This window comes from Tupaia chinensis, unplaced genomic scaffold (genome assembly GCF_000334495.1).
Source record: "Tupaia chinensis unplaced genomic scaffold, TupChi_1.0 Scaffold147218_1, whole genome shotgun sequence".
NCBI lineage: Eukaryota > Metazoa > Chordata > Mammalia > Scandentia > Tupaiidae > Tupaia > Tupaia belangeri.
The window spans coordinates 965,688-976,965 of NW_006207069.1; the positions used below are offsets into that span (position 1 = coordinate 965,688).

Sequence of the window (11,278 nt, forward strand, 5' to 3'; positions counted from 1 at the left end):
CACATGTGCTTGCCAGAAAGACAGAGAGACAGAAAGCGAGAAGTCACCCCCCAGGGGGAATGGCCACACTGCAATCCCTTCTCCTCCATTCTCCTCTTGGGATCTTGGGCACGTACGCACACGCGCCCAATGTGAGTTTAAGCCACTGGGTCCGAGACTCATACCGTGGTCGATTACATGGGAGTCCAGCAACATAGTCATTATGCTAACTGCTGGTCCGCATCTTCCTTGAAATTCTTGTGCCCCAGGTTTTCAAGATACTTCACTCATTGAGGTCTCCTCCCCGCCTCTACTATTCTTTCCCTCAGTTTATAGATGTCTGTTTTCTCCAGATCCTTGCCCTCATGTCTTTCGTTTATTCTCTCGCATTCAATCTCTTCAATTTCAACAAAATCTATTAGTTAGGGCTCTTGACTTCATACCTCCGGCACATAGCTCTCTCAAAATCATACTTGTGTATTCCACTGACTCCATCGCATTCCCACTTGGAAAATTCAATTTAAAAATGTACAAAACTCAGTTATTTATATCTACTGTATGAGCTTCTGCTACTGCCAAAATTTGTTTCATTGTTTAGGAGTCAACGAACCAAATTTCTCCTTTATCCCCCCTATATCTAATACAACGTTCAATCTGATCACCCTTATTTTCAAACTAAATATAAAATCCAACCTCTTCCCTCCATCTCTAATGCTGTCTCTCTGGGGCAAGTCACTATTGCCTCTTAGAGTTCTTGGGATAGACTTATAACTGGGTTATGTTTGTATCTAAGTTCTCAATCATTTCTCCTGCACTTCAGTTCTTTTAGTTTAACTGCAACAAGGTGACATAAATTTCTTGCGGAAATATAGATTAAATAATGGCACTTCTGTGCTCAGAAACATCTAATGCCACTCCAACTCTTATAGGAAAAATCCCAGTCCTTACACTGATCTGCAGAATGCACACCATCTGGCTTCTATTATCTCTTAGTGGTGCCTTCTTCAGGGGTCCATTTGTGTACCTCCCCTCAGCCCTGCTGTCCTTCCTGCTCTGATGCAAACAGGCCAAATGCACTCCTCCCCTAGGACGTTTGGCTCCTGTTTTTCACTCCCCTGTAAGGTGGTCAAGGATGTCAACATTGTTCATCTCCACACATCCCTCTCAGTAAGGGCTTCCTAGTCACAGAGCTAAAATATCAAACCACCATCTAGCTCTTCAACACTTTTGCTTCTCCTGTCTCTTTTATTTTGACTTTTTTCTCCTTAACAATTATAATTTTCCATAAATACTAAAATGTATTAATTATGCTGTTGTCTTCCCTCTCTCTCTCTCTCTGCTACCTCCATGAATGAATGAATACAAAATTATTATTTAAAATATAATACAGTAAAATATAATCTAATTGGACTTTGGTTTTAAATACGTAATGTTTCTAAAACTGAAATTGCAATTACCAAAATAAACCATCTTAGTGAATGGTCTTTAGAAACCACTAACTTTACAAGCTCATTGATGAAAGGCTTTCTCACCTACTGCTTAGTTAAACTTAACCAATCAACCAGTACATGGGGTCTCCGTGAAAGCAGCAAGAGTACCCAAACCCAAATATTTTTTGTTTATACCATAATAGCTTACTCAAATTATATCAGATATTACAGCTAGAAACTATTTTTAAGCTTTTTGTCATATGGTGTGTACACTCACCAGTAGGAGGGAGAGAGAGAGAGTGAGAAAAAGAGAGAGAGGAAGTGAGAAATTACTCCCCCCACTCCAGACATGCCACACCATGATCCTTAGATTTTTCTTAAAATCCTTTTTAAAAGTTTATTTATTTATTATTTTTGGAATAGAAAGAGAAAAACAGATAGCCCCAACACAACAGGGTCTTCATGCCCCAATCCACCCCCAGTCTAGCCTACTCCTGAAACATGGATCCATACTTGACATGTCAGAGAGGGCATAGGACACTAACCCAGCACCTTTTCCATGGTGGTCCAGTTGCATTACTGCTGAGCCATCACCTGACCCCTTGACATCCTTTTGTTAAATCACATCAAATAAAAATTTGTATTGTTTAATATATATATAATTTACATAAACTTATTATTTTGTATATTTATTCAAATTACTTTACCATCTCAAGGGTTTTTAAAAATACATCTTTAGAGGATGGCAGGTGGAGTGGTAGTTAAGGATGCTGGACTCCACACAGCTGACCATGGTTTGAGTCCTGTACCTGGTGGCTTGCTTTCTTCCTTTCTCTCTCTCTCTATCTCTGCCCTTCGTTTGTCAAATTAATATGAAATAAATGAATAAATAAAGTTAAATAAAATAATTCTTTATAAAAATACATATTTAGGTTATTCCCTAATGATTTATTCATATATGTGGAATAAAGAATTCTACCCTTTCTTGTGCCTGGCAATGGAGTCTAAATTTTTTTTTTTCAAAATCAGTGTATTAATTTTCATTTCCACTGGCAAAACTTTAAAAAACTTTTATCACATTTGTGCCAACTTTGATTTAAAAAAAAATTGTATTCAATTTGTGCCATAAGGTTTATAGACTCACCAGAGAGATACAGAGAGAAAAGTTAGAAAGCACCCCTCCATGGAGCATGGTCATGCCTGAATCCCCCTTTCTTCCATTTCTCTTTCCTTTCTAGACTTTTGTCATGCACTGACACATACCCAAGGCATTACTCAAGTTGCTAGTCTGAGGATCCAAACCACACAGTTAGCCATGTGGGATCCACCATGCTGCATGCCACCCCCACAAATTCTTAATAATATGATTATTCTATAAGTTAATACTCCCCCCACTCCAGACATGCCACACCATGATCCTTAGATTTTTCTTAAAATCCTTTTTAAAAGTTTATTTATTTATTATTTTTGGAATAGAAAGAGAAAAACAGATAGCCCCAACACAACAGGGTCTTCATGCCCCAATCCACCCCCAGTCTAGCCTACTCCTGAAACATGGATCCATACTTGACATGTCAGAGAGGGCATAGGACACTAACCCAGCACCTTTTCCATGGTGGTCCAGTTGCATTACTGCTGAGCCATCACCTGACCCCTTGACATCCTTTTGTTAAATCACATCAAATAAAAATTTGTATTGTTTAATATATATATAATTTACATAAACTTATTATTTTGTATATTTATTCAAATTACTTTACCATCTCAAGGGTTTTTAAAAATACATCTTTAGAGGATGGCAGGTGGAGTGGTAGTTAAGGATGCTGGACTCCACACAGCTGACCATGGTTTGAGTCCTGTACCTGGTGGCTTGCTTTCTTCCTTTCTCTCTCTCTCTATCTCTGCCCTTCGTTTGTCAAATTAATATGAAATAAATGAATAAATAAAGTTAAATAAAATAATTCTTTATAAAAATACATATTTAGGTTATTCCCTAATGATTTATTCATATATGTGGAATAAAGAATTCTACCCTTTCTTGTGCCTGGCAATGGAGTCTAAATTTTTTTTTTTCAAAATCAGTGTATTAATTTTCATTTCCACTGGCAAAACTTTAAAAAACTTTTATCACATTTGTGCCAACTTTGATTTAAAAAAAAATTGTATTCAATTTGTGCCATAAGGTTTATAGACTCACCAGAGAGATACAGAGAGAAAAGTTAGAAAGCACCCCTCCATGGAGCATGGTCATGCCTGAATCCCCCTTTCTTCCATTTCTCTTTCCTTTCTAGACTTTTGTCATGCACTGACACATACCCAAGGCATTACTCAAGTTGCTAGTCTGAGGATCCAAACCACACAGTTAGCCATGTGGGATCCACCATGCTGCATGCCACCCCCACAAATTCTTAATAATATGATTATTCTATAAGTTAAAATGACATCCTTTCTCATTTACAATGCATTGAAAACTGTTTATTTGTCCTATCCATGGCCTAGTGGATAAGGGAGCAGAATCTCACATGACCAGCTACACTGTTCAAATCTCAGATCCGGGAGTTTGAAAAATACTCTGGGTATGTTTGAGTGCATGTCCCAAATCACAATGGCATGGAGAAATGGAGAAAAAGGGATTAGAATGTAACCATACCACATTGGGGGTATTCTCTCTCTCGCTCTCTCTCCAGGTCTCCCTGTTTCTCTCTGGTAAGCACACTTGCCCTCTGGCAAATGAAAAAGTAAAAGAAAAAAAATCACGTGTCTAATCTAGGTAGATTTTTCATTTAAATTAATCTTGATATTGCATAAATAAAAAACAATTAGGTCAAGTGAAATTCTCAATCACATCTAATTGTGCATAGTTACATATATCATGTAAATTATACATATTAACCTTAAAAACCTCAATATATGAGTGATACCTATCTGAAGATCTTTGTAAGTATCTAAACATATAATAAAATGGAAATGATACTTGAATTCCTTTTCAGTAGAGACATCTGAAAAACTATAACTTTCCCAGCAATTCATCTATTATACCTCATGTATTGAGAATAAAATCTTGAATAAGACATAGTCCTGAAATTGAAGAGTTCGGATAAGTGAAATATTTTACTCAAATGCATTGTTAGATCAAACATTATTAATTTTGTTTTTAGGCTACTGCAGAAATTTCTTTAAATAATGTAGCTTAGCAATATAACATTCCAGTCTTGGGAGTTTCTTGGTATCTATGAAAGTAATTTTCAGGCACGTTAGGGTAGTCTAGAGCAATGTTCTTATACAAGCTCTTACAGTTCCACTCTGTTTATTTTCTTGGAAATATCTTCCTGAAACACATACTTAAAAACACACTTAAAAGTCAAAGGACTCTCAGCAGTGATAGAAATACTAAATTATTTAATATATTCTGGCTTCTCTTTACTGTTCATTAAAAAAAAAAAAGTTTAATAGGGCATTTGTGGAGTAAATGATAGTACATCTATTCAATCATATGCAATAATCGAAATGTACAATATTCAATATGCCTGGGGCATCCAACAACCCAAAAGTACCTTTTCTTGTAAGCAGGAAAGTTGTAAAGACATGTGTATCCCCTAAAATTGAACTAAAATTAAATAACAGGATTGTGCATAAAGATATACTGGAATCTTCTAAAAAATGATAATAAATTCTCTATATACTCACATGAATTCTCTATATACTCTATATACAAACATGCTATAAAAGTAGTTGCATATAGGACTGGCAGGTGGTATGGTGCCTAAGGGCACTGGACTCCCACATGGCTGACCATGGTTTGAGTCCCAGACTTAGCAACTTTCTCTCTCTCTCTCTCTGTCCGTATCTGGTCATTAAAACAAATAAATAAATAAAATAAATAAAGTTTAAAAATTATTTAAATAAATAAATAAATAAGTAGCTGCATATAATATCATCAAATTGTTTATTTGGAGCTGGCCCCATAGCCCAATGGTTATGGGACCTGGATTATATATGGCTGTCCATGTCTTGAAAACCATGCCAGGCACATGTGAGTGTGTGTGCCAAATCCTGCCAAGAGGGAGAAATGGAGGAGACAGGAGTATAACAAGACCGTCCCCTCCTCAGGAGGTACTTTCTCCCTTTCTTTCTCTGTCTGTCTATCTGTTTCTGGTGACTGTATGTGCCCTTTGGTAATTAAAAAATTGTGTGTATGGGTAGCCAGGTAGCATGGTGGTTAAGGTAGCTGGATCCCACATGGTCAACTGTGTGGTTTGGGTCCTGGACCTGGTGACTTGAAAAACATCAGGGGTGTGTGTGTGTGTGTGTGTGTTTGTGTGTGTGTGTGTACATGTCCCAAATTTCAAGAGAAGTATGTAGAAGAAAGGATTATGGGGTGGTCATCCCCCTAGGGGAAATACCCCTAGGGTATTTCCTTACTTTTTCTCTCTTTGTTGAACACATATGTCCCATAGGAAATTTAAAAAAAAAAAAAAAACAAACTGGTATTTATTTTATCCAAGTATATGTTTGTGTGCACATGTATGAGAATGTATGTGCTTCTAATTTTATCACTATATAGTTTACTTTAAATTTATATTGAATTTCATAACTGTATAGAGATAGCCATATTATCTATTCATAGAAAAAAATCATTTAAAAATATGCACCAAACTTGCAATAAGAATAAATATCAAGTCACAATTTACTGTATGTTTCACATTTCTGTACTTTTATAACAATTTATAATTGTTGGTGGTGATATGAGTAAGGATGAAAATATGAAAAAAAACCTGAGGTCTATGTATAATTTTAAACTACATATTGCAAAGTGAAGGTGACCTCTTTCTGGGACTGCAGTGTGGTCATCTTCCCAGTGGGTGACGTATGACTTTTCTCTCACTGTTTCTCTCTTCCTTGGGGAGCACATATGCTCTATGGGGGAAAAAAAAAGGAAGGAATGAAAGAAAGAAAGGAGAGAGAGTGAAAGGGAGGGAGGGAGAGAGAGGGAGGAAGGAAGAAAGGAAGAAAGGAGAGAGAGAGAAAGAGAGAGAGAGAGAGAGAGAAACACAGTGGTGACATGCATATGCATATCCCAAATCCTGACAGTTGGGAGAATGGAGGACAAAAGGATTGTGGCTTGACCATTTCCCATTGGAGAATGAAGTTTCAATCTCTTCTTCTCCATTCTCCTCTGGAAATTTTGGGCATGCATACACATGTGTCTGACATGTTTTTCAAGCCTCCCAGTCTGAGACTCAAACTGCGCAGGTAGTCATGTGGAATCCAGATGCCCTAACCTCCATACCATCAGCTAGCCCTAAAATATTTATTTTTTAGCAATAGAGGATACTGATCTTTCTTGTAGGTAATATTTAATCACCCTAGAATAGCTGGAAGATCTAATATGTTGAATCAATTCTCATTAAAAAAAAAAAAACCAAAGACATTAATACTATGATTATTTACCAACATTGATGTAGATTTTACAAATTGCAACCTATTATAACAAAATATACGCATTTTTTTTTCACCTACTATTGTCTCCTTTAGCAGATGAGGAAGCTGCCTACAGACAAATTGAGTGTGACGTAGTATCCATTCCCACCATGTTTTCAGAAAATTAAACTCTCTGTACTTTTTTTATCCATTGTGCTATACATCATTCCCAGGTAAGAAGTACTACTTCTGGAAGCTTTGGCCACTATAAAATACTCCAAGGAAATAGACTTATTAGAGTGAAGACTCCTTCTCAACAACCTACACATATAAACATACACACGCGAGCGCGCACACACACACACACACACATACACATAATAATAATAAGGGACAAATTGAAGAGAATCAATATCTTTCATTTATTTATTATTTATATGTAAAGCTCATTGAAAAAAAAACAAATTGAAGTGTAGTGTCTTCAACCTCAACATCTACATTATTCCTTTTTTAGTTATTTCTTCTTGTCTACTAAAATGTTAGTGTATGTTAATATAGACCTAATTTCTCAGCTAACAGAAAAATATCAAAAGGATACTGGCAAGCTCTTCACAGAACTGTGTTAGGAATCTAATGAAACTTTGAATGAAGTTGTAATTCATTCATTTCCAAAGCAAGAGGAGGGGGTATTGTGTTGAGAGCCCAGAGCCAAAGGTGGGCCATCACCTATTCAAACAGCATGTGTGTGATCTGTCTCTATACACACCCTTTGATTTTGCTTAGGGTAGTTGTTCTCAACAGAGAAAGTCACCAGTGGGTGACTTATGACTTTTCTCTCTCCTTTCTCTGGGGAGCACATATGCTCTATGGCAAAAAGAAAAACGAAAAAGGAAGGAATGAAAGAAAGAAAGGAAAGAGAGAGAAAGAAGAGAGATGGGGACAGAGAGGGAGGAATGAAGGAAGGAAGGAGAAAGAGAGAGAGAAGAGAGAGAGGGAGAGAGAAGGAGGGAGGGAGGGAGGGAGGGAAGAAGGGAGGAAGGAGAGGGAGAGAGAGAGAGAGAGAGAGAGAGAGAAGCACATAGGGGACTTGCATATGCCTATCCAAAATCCTGACAGTTGGGAGAATGGAGGATACTTTTGCCCCTCCCCACCTCCGGCAATTGTTAATATGTGTGGAGCAGTTTTGGTTGTTACAAGTCAGGGTGCTGTTATTGGCATCTAGGGAGCAGAGGGCAGAGATGCTGCTTGGCCATCTATAATGCACTGGACGGTCCCTCAGGAGAATGAAAAGTATAGTCCAAACTATCGATATCATTGAGATTAAAAAGGTTTCTTCTAGGGGACAGCAGGTGGTCTGGTGTTTGAAGCAGCTAGATCTCACATGGTCGACTATGCAGTTTAAGTCCTGGACCTGGAGACTTGAAAATGTAGTTCTATAGACATACATATGTTTTTATAGACTACATTGAAGGCATATAATTAATTAATTAAAGTTTGAAATCTAATTTTCTAAAGGGAGTTTTTTCTTTTCTTTCTTATTTTTTTTTCCTGCTATATGGCACATGCATTTGCCAGAGGGAGTTTTTTCTTTTCTTTCTTTTTTTTTTTTTCCTGCTATATGGCACATGCTTTTGCCAGAGGGACAGAGAGAAAGAAAGTGATAAATCAACCCCCCAGGGGTATGGCCATGCCACAATCCCTTCTCAACCACTTTTCTCTCAGGATCTTGGGCATGCACAAACCCGTGCCTAGCACAAGTTTCAAGCTTCCTGGTCCAGCACTCAAACTATGGTCGGCCCTGTGGGAGTCCAGTGCCTTAACCAGTCCACCATCTGCTGGCTCCTGAAATGTTACTTTTATAAAAATACAAGGAGATATGTTTTCAGAGCACCTCGTGCCCTCTCCATCGTTAACCTGTCAGTCTCTGTCACCGTTCCTTAGGCTATACTGCATCAGAGGTGTGGGCTGAAGATAAGTAGGGTTTCTTAGATACTCTCATTGTTTTCTCCTGACCAATCAGTTCAATGTTTTATCTTAGATCTGTTGGAAGTACCTATATGTTTAGAGTCTAAAGAACAATTGAATCAGATTGTGAATGTGTAAGATTTCCTTCTACGTCTTAAGAATCTCTAAGACAAATAAAGGAAAAGTGGGACACAAAAACTTGTAAACACGTGGTTTGTCTTCTTCAGGCCACGAAAATCAATACCAAGCATAATAATGCTATTTATACCAGCCAATAGAGCCAAAAGTGCTTTATATTTACTATATATAGTGCCTTTCCTCTAAAGAATTTATAGAGTTGGACTAAGGGACTCCTTCATCCTCAGGATTCTGCTATATCCATTTGAAATAGGTCCGGAGAGAAATAAACATTTCCAATATGCACAACCTATACTTGATTCTGGAACTGGCTGCTGCTGCCACGCTTGTGACTGCCATGGCTAATTAGGTTCAGTATCTACTGGATACAGTTACAGCTGGAGTTTCCTGCCACTTACTTTCCTTCTACTCTTCTACTCTCTGCAACTGGCTTGTCTGTGGGGCGTTTCTGTTGCATCGAAAATAGCAAAGCCCTGTTTTCTACCTCCGGTTGTTGTAAAGTAGGTGACCCATCTTGACTACTGGTATTATTTTCTGTTTGTTTTCTTAAGTTAGCTATTTTTGGGAAACAAAGCCAGAACTATGGTTTATGATGTACTTACCCACCAAAGCCCATTAAGCAGCTGCCTGTGGAGTGGATACATGGGTTGACTTACACTAGGTTAATGCATTACCAGGAAATCCAGCATGCCATACCTAACAGGAGGCTTGAAGAAAACTGCAGTGATGACTGGTGCTTGGACCAGTTCCGTGTGAGGCAACAGGACTGACTCCCTACTAGTATCCCACCCTGCTGTCCTCCTCCTCCACCAAACCAGGCAAACACCAGATCTAGTCTGGTCCTAAAACTCTTGCTTTAGAATGAAATATTCTAAGACAAGTACACTGAAATAGAGGAGAACAATTACTGCAGAAGGAAAGCCCCCTGCCTTGGAAAATCCGTGGGTGATTCCAGAGTGGAAAACACAGGTTGGAAAACACAGTCAGAGCCTGTAGTTAGTTTTTTGGCTGCATCACAAAATCTTTCCCTGATCTGTCTCTCGGCAGTGATATGGCATCACCTGAGCAAACCGAAGACCATCATCATTCTAGCCGAGATTTTTATTTATTTTTCTTGATTTCTAATGGGGATAAAGCCAAGAACATTTATATGCCTGACTACAACATTACAAACCACACGCATTGACATAAAAATACTTGAATAACCCCCAGCTAATAAAATTCAATTATTTTTCACCTGTTACATATGAGAGATTTGCCTAGTTCCACATCTGTCCATACAACATACACACATACACACATGTACACAAACATAATTTTACCTCATTTTAAAGACATGCGAATTAAGACGAAATAATAGGTACATCCACACTCAAACAGACCAGGTTCAAGAAGTTAAGAAAGGGAAATGAGTAAGAGTTAACAAACATCAGGGCATTTACTAAATAAAGTGTGTTGCTGATCACAGGAGCCTACCTAATTCCCTTTCATGCATCATTTATAGTGCCCTTTAAAAGAAGTGAAAGTTTCATCTTAAGCCTTAATAAGCATTTATGGGTGCAATTCATGGGAAGGAGGAAAAAAAAAAAAAAACGAAAAGAAGAAGAGCCAAAATGTGGCTTGCCCTGCTGCAGTTCCAGTGCTCAAATACCATGTAATTTTAGAGGATACTGGAAAGGCAATAATTAAAAGGCACTATTGAAAACGCAGCTTCAATGCCCCGTTTCTATCCTGCCCGTGCTTTCCCTCACTTTTACAGCTAGGTATAAATGACAGCTTCCACTGCTGCCGTCGCTATTCAAATGTGCCTTGCAGAGTAGTACCCTTCCAACTTCAGGGGTAGGGAGGATAGCAGGCACAGCCGGAGATAAACATAAACAGAGACCCAGCCGGATTCTGAGGCTCACATTCCATAGGCACGAATGGCAACATTCCTGCGTAAGAAATACAAAATTATGCTCGCTGTCAGGCTGCCGGCACGAGCTGCAACTTTCCCACGAACGCCAGATTCCGCGACACCCATCCGAGTGGAAGATTCACCAAATATTGTTTGGACTCAGAACTGAGTACGCAGTCCCATTCGTACCAACGCATTCATGTCACTACAGAGTAAAGTGTCATTTATTGAAGCCTTACCTTGGTTGACTTGCCCTAACTGGTGGAAAGGAACTTAATTTACGAGAAGCAAAGGGGACTTATCCAGAGCTCTGGGCACAGCTGCTCGCGGTCCTCGGAGAGCCCGACTCGGGCTCCGCGCACCTCCAGCCCTGGGCTCCGAGGCTCGGGCTCTGCAGCTCCCGAGCGCGCCTCTGATTGGCTGGCGGCGCCTGTCTGCCTGCTGCTCT

The 11,278-nt window shown here is 38.7% G+C and overlaps 1 protein-coding gene across 1 annotated transcript in view; it reads right to left on the reverse strand.

Annotated features, from left to right (window-relative positions):
* Window positions 1-11,113, reverse strand: part of LOC102499626 (cadherin-18-like) — a 526,097-nt gene extending 514,984 nt beyond the window's left edge. The window contains 1 exon segment of the mRNA XM_006169537.1: window positions 11,070-11,113. The gene's annotated coding sequence lies outside the window, so the exon portion shown is untranslated.
* Between the last annotated feature and the right edge of the window lie 165 nt (window positions 11,114-11,278).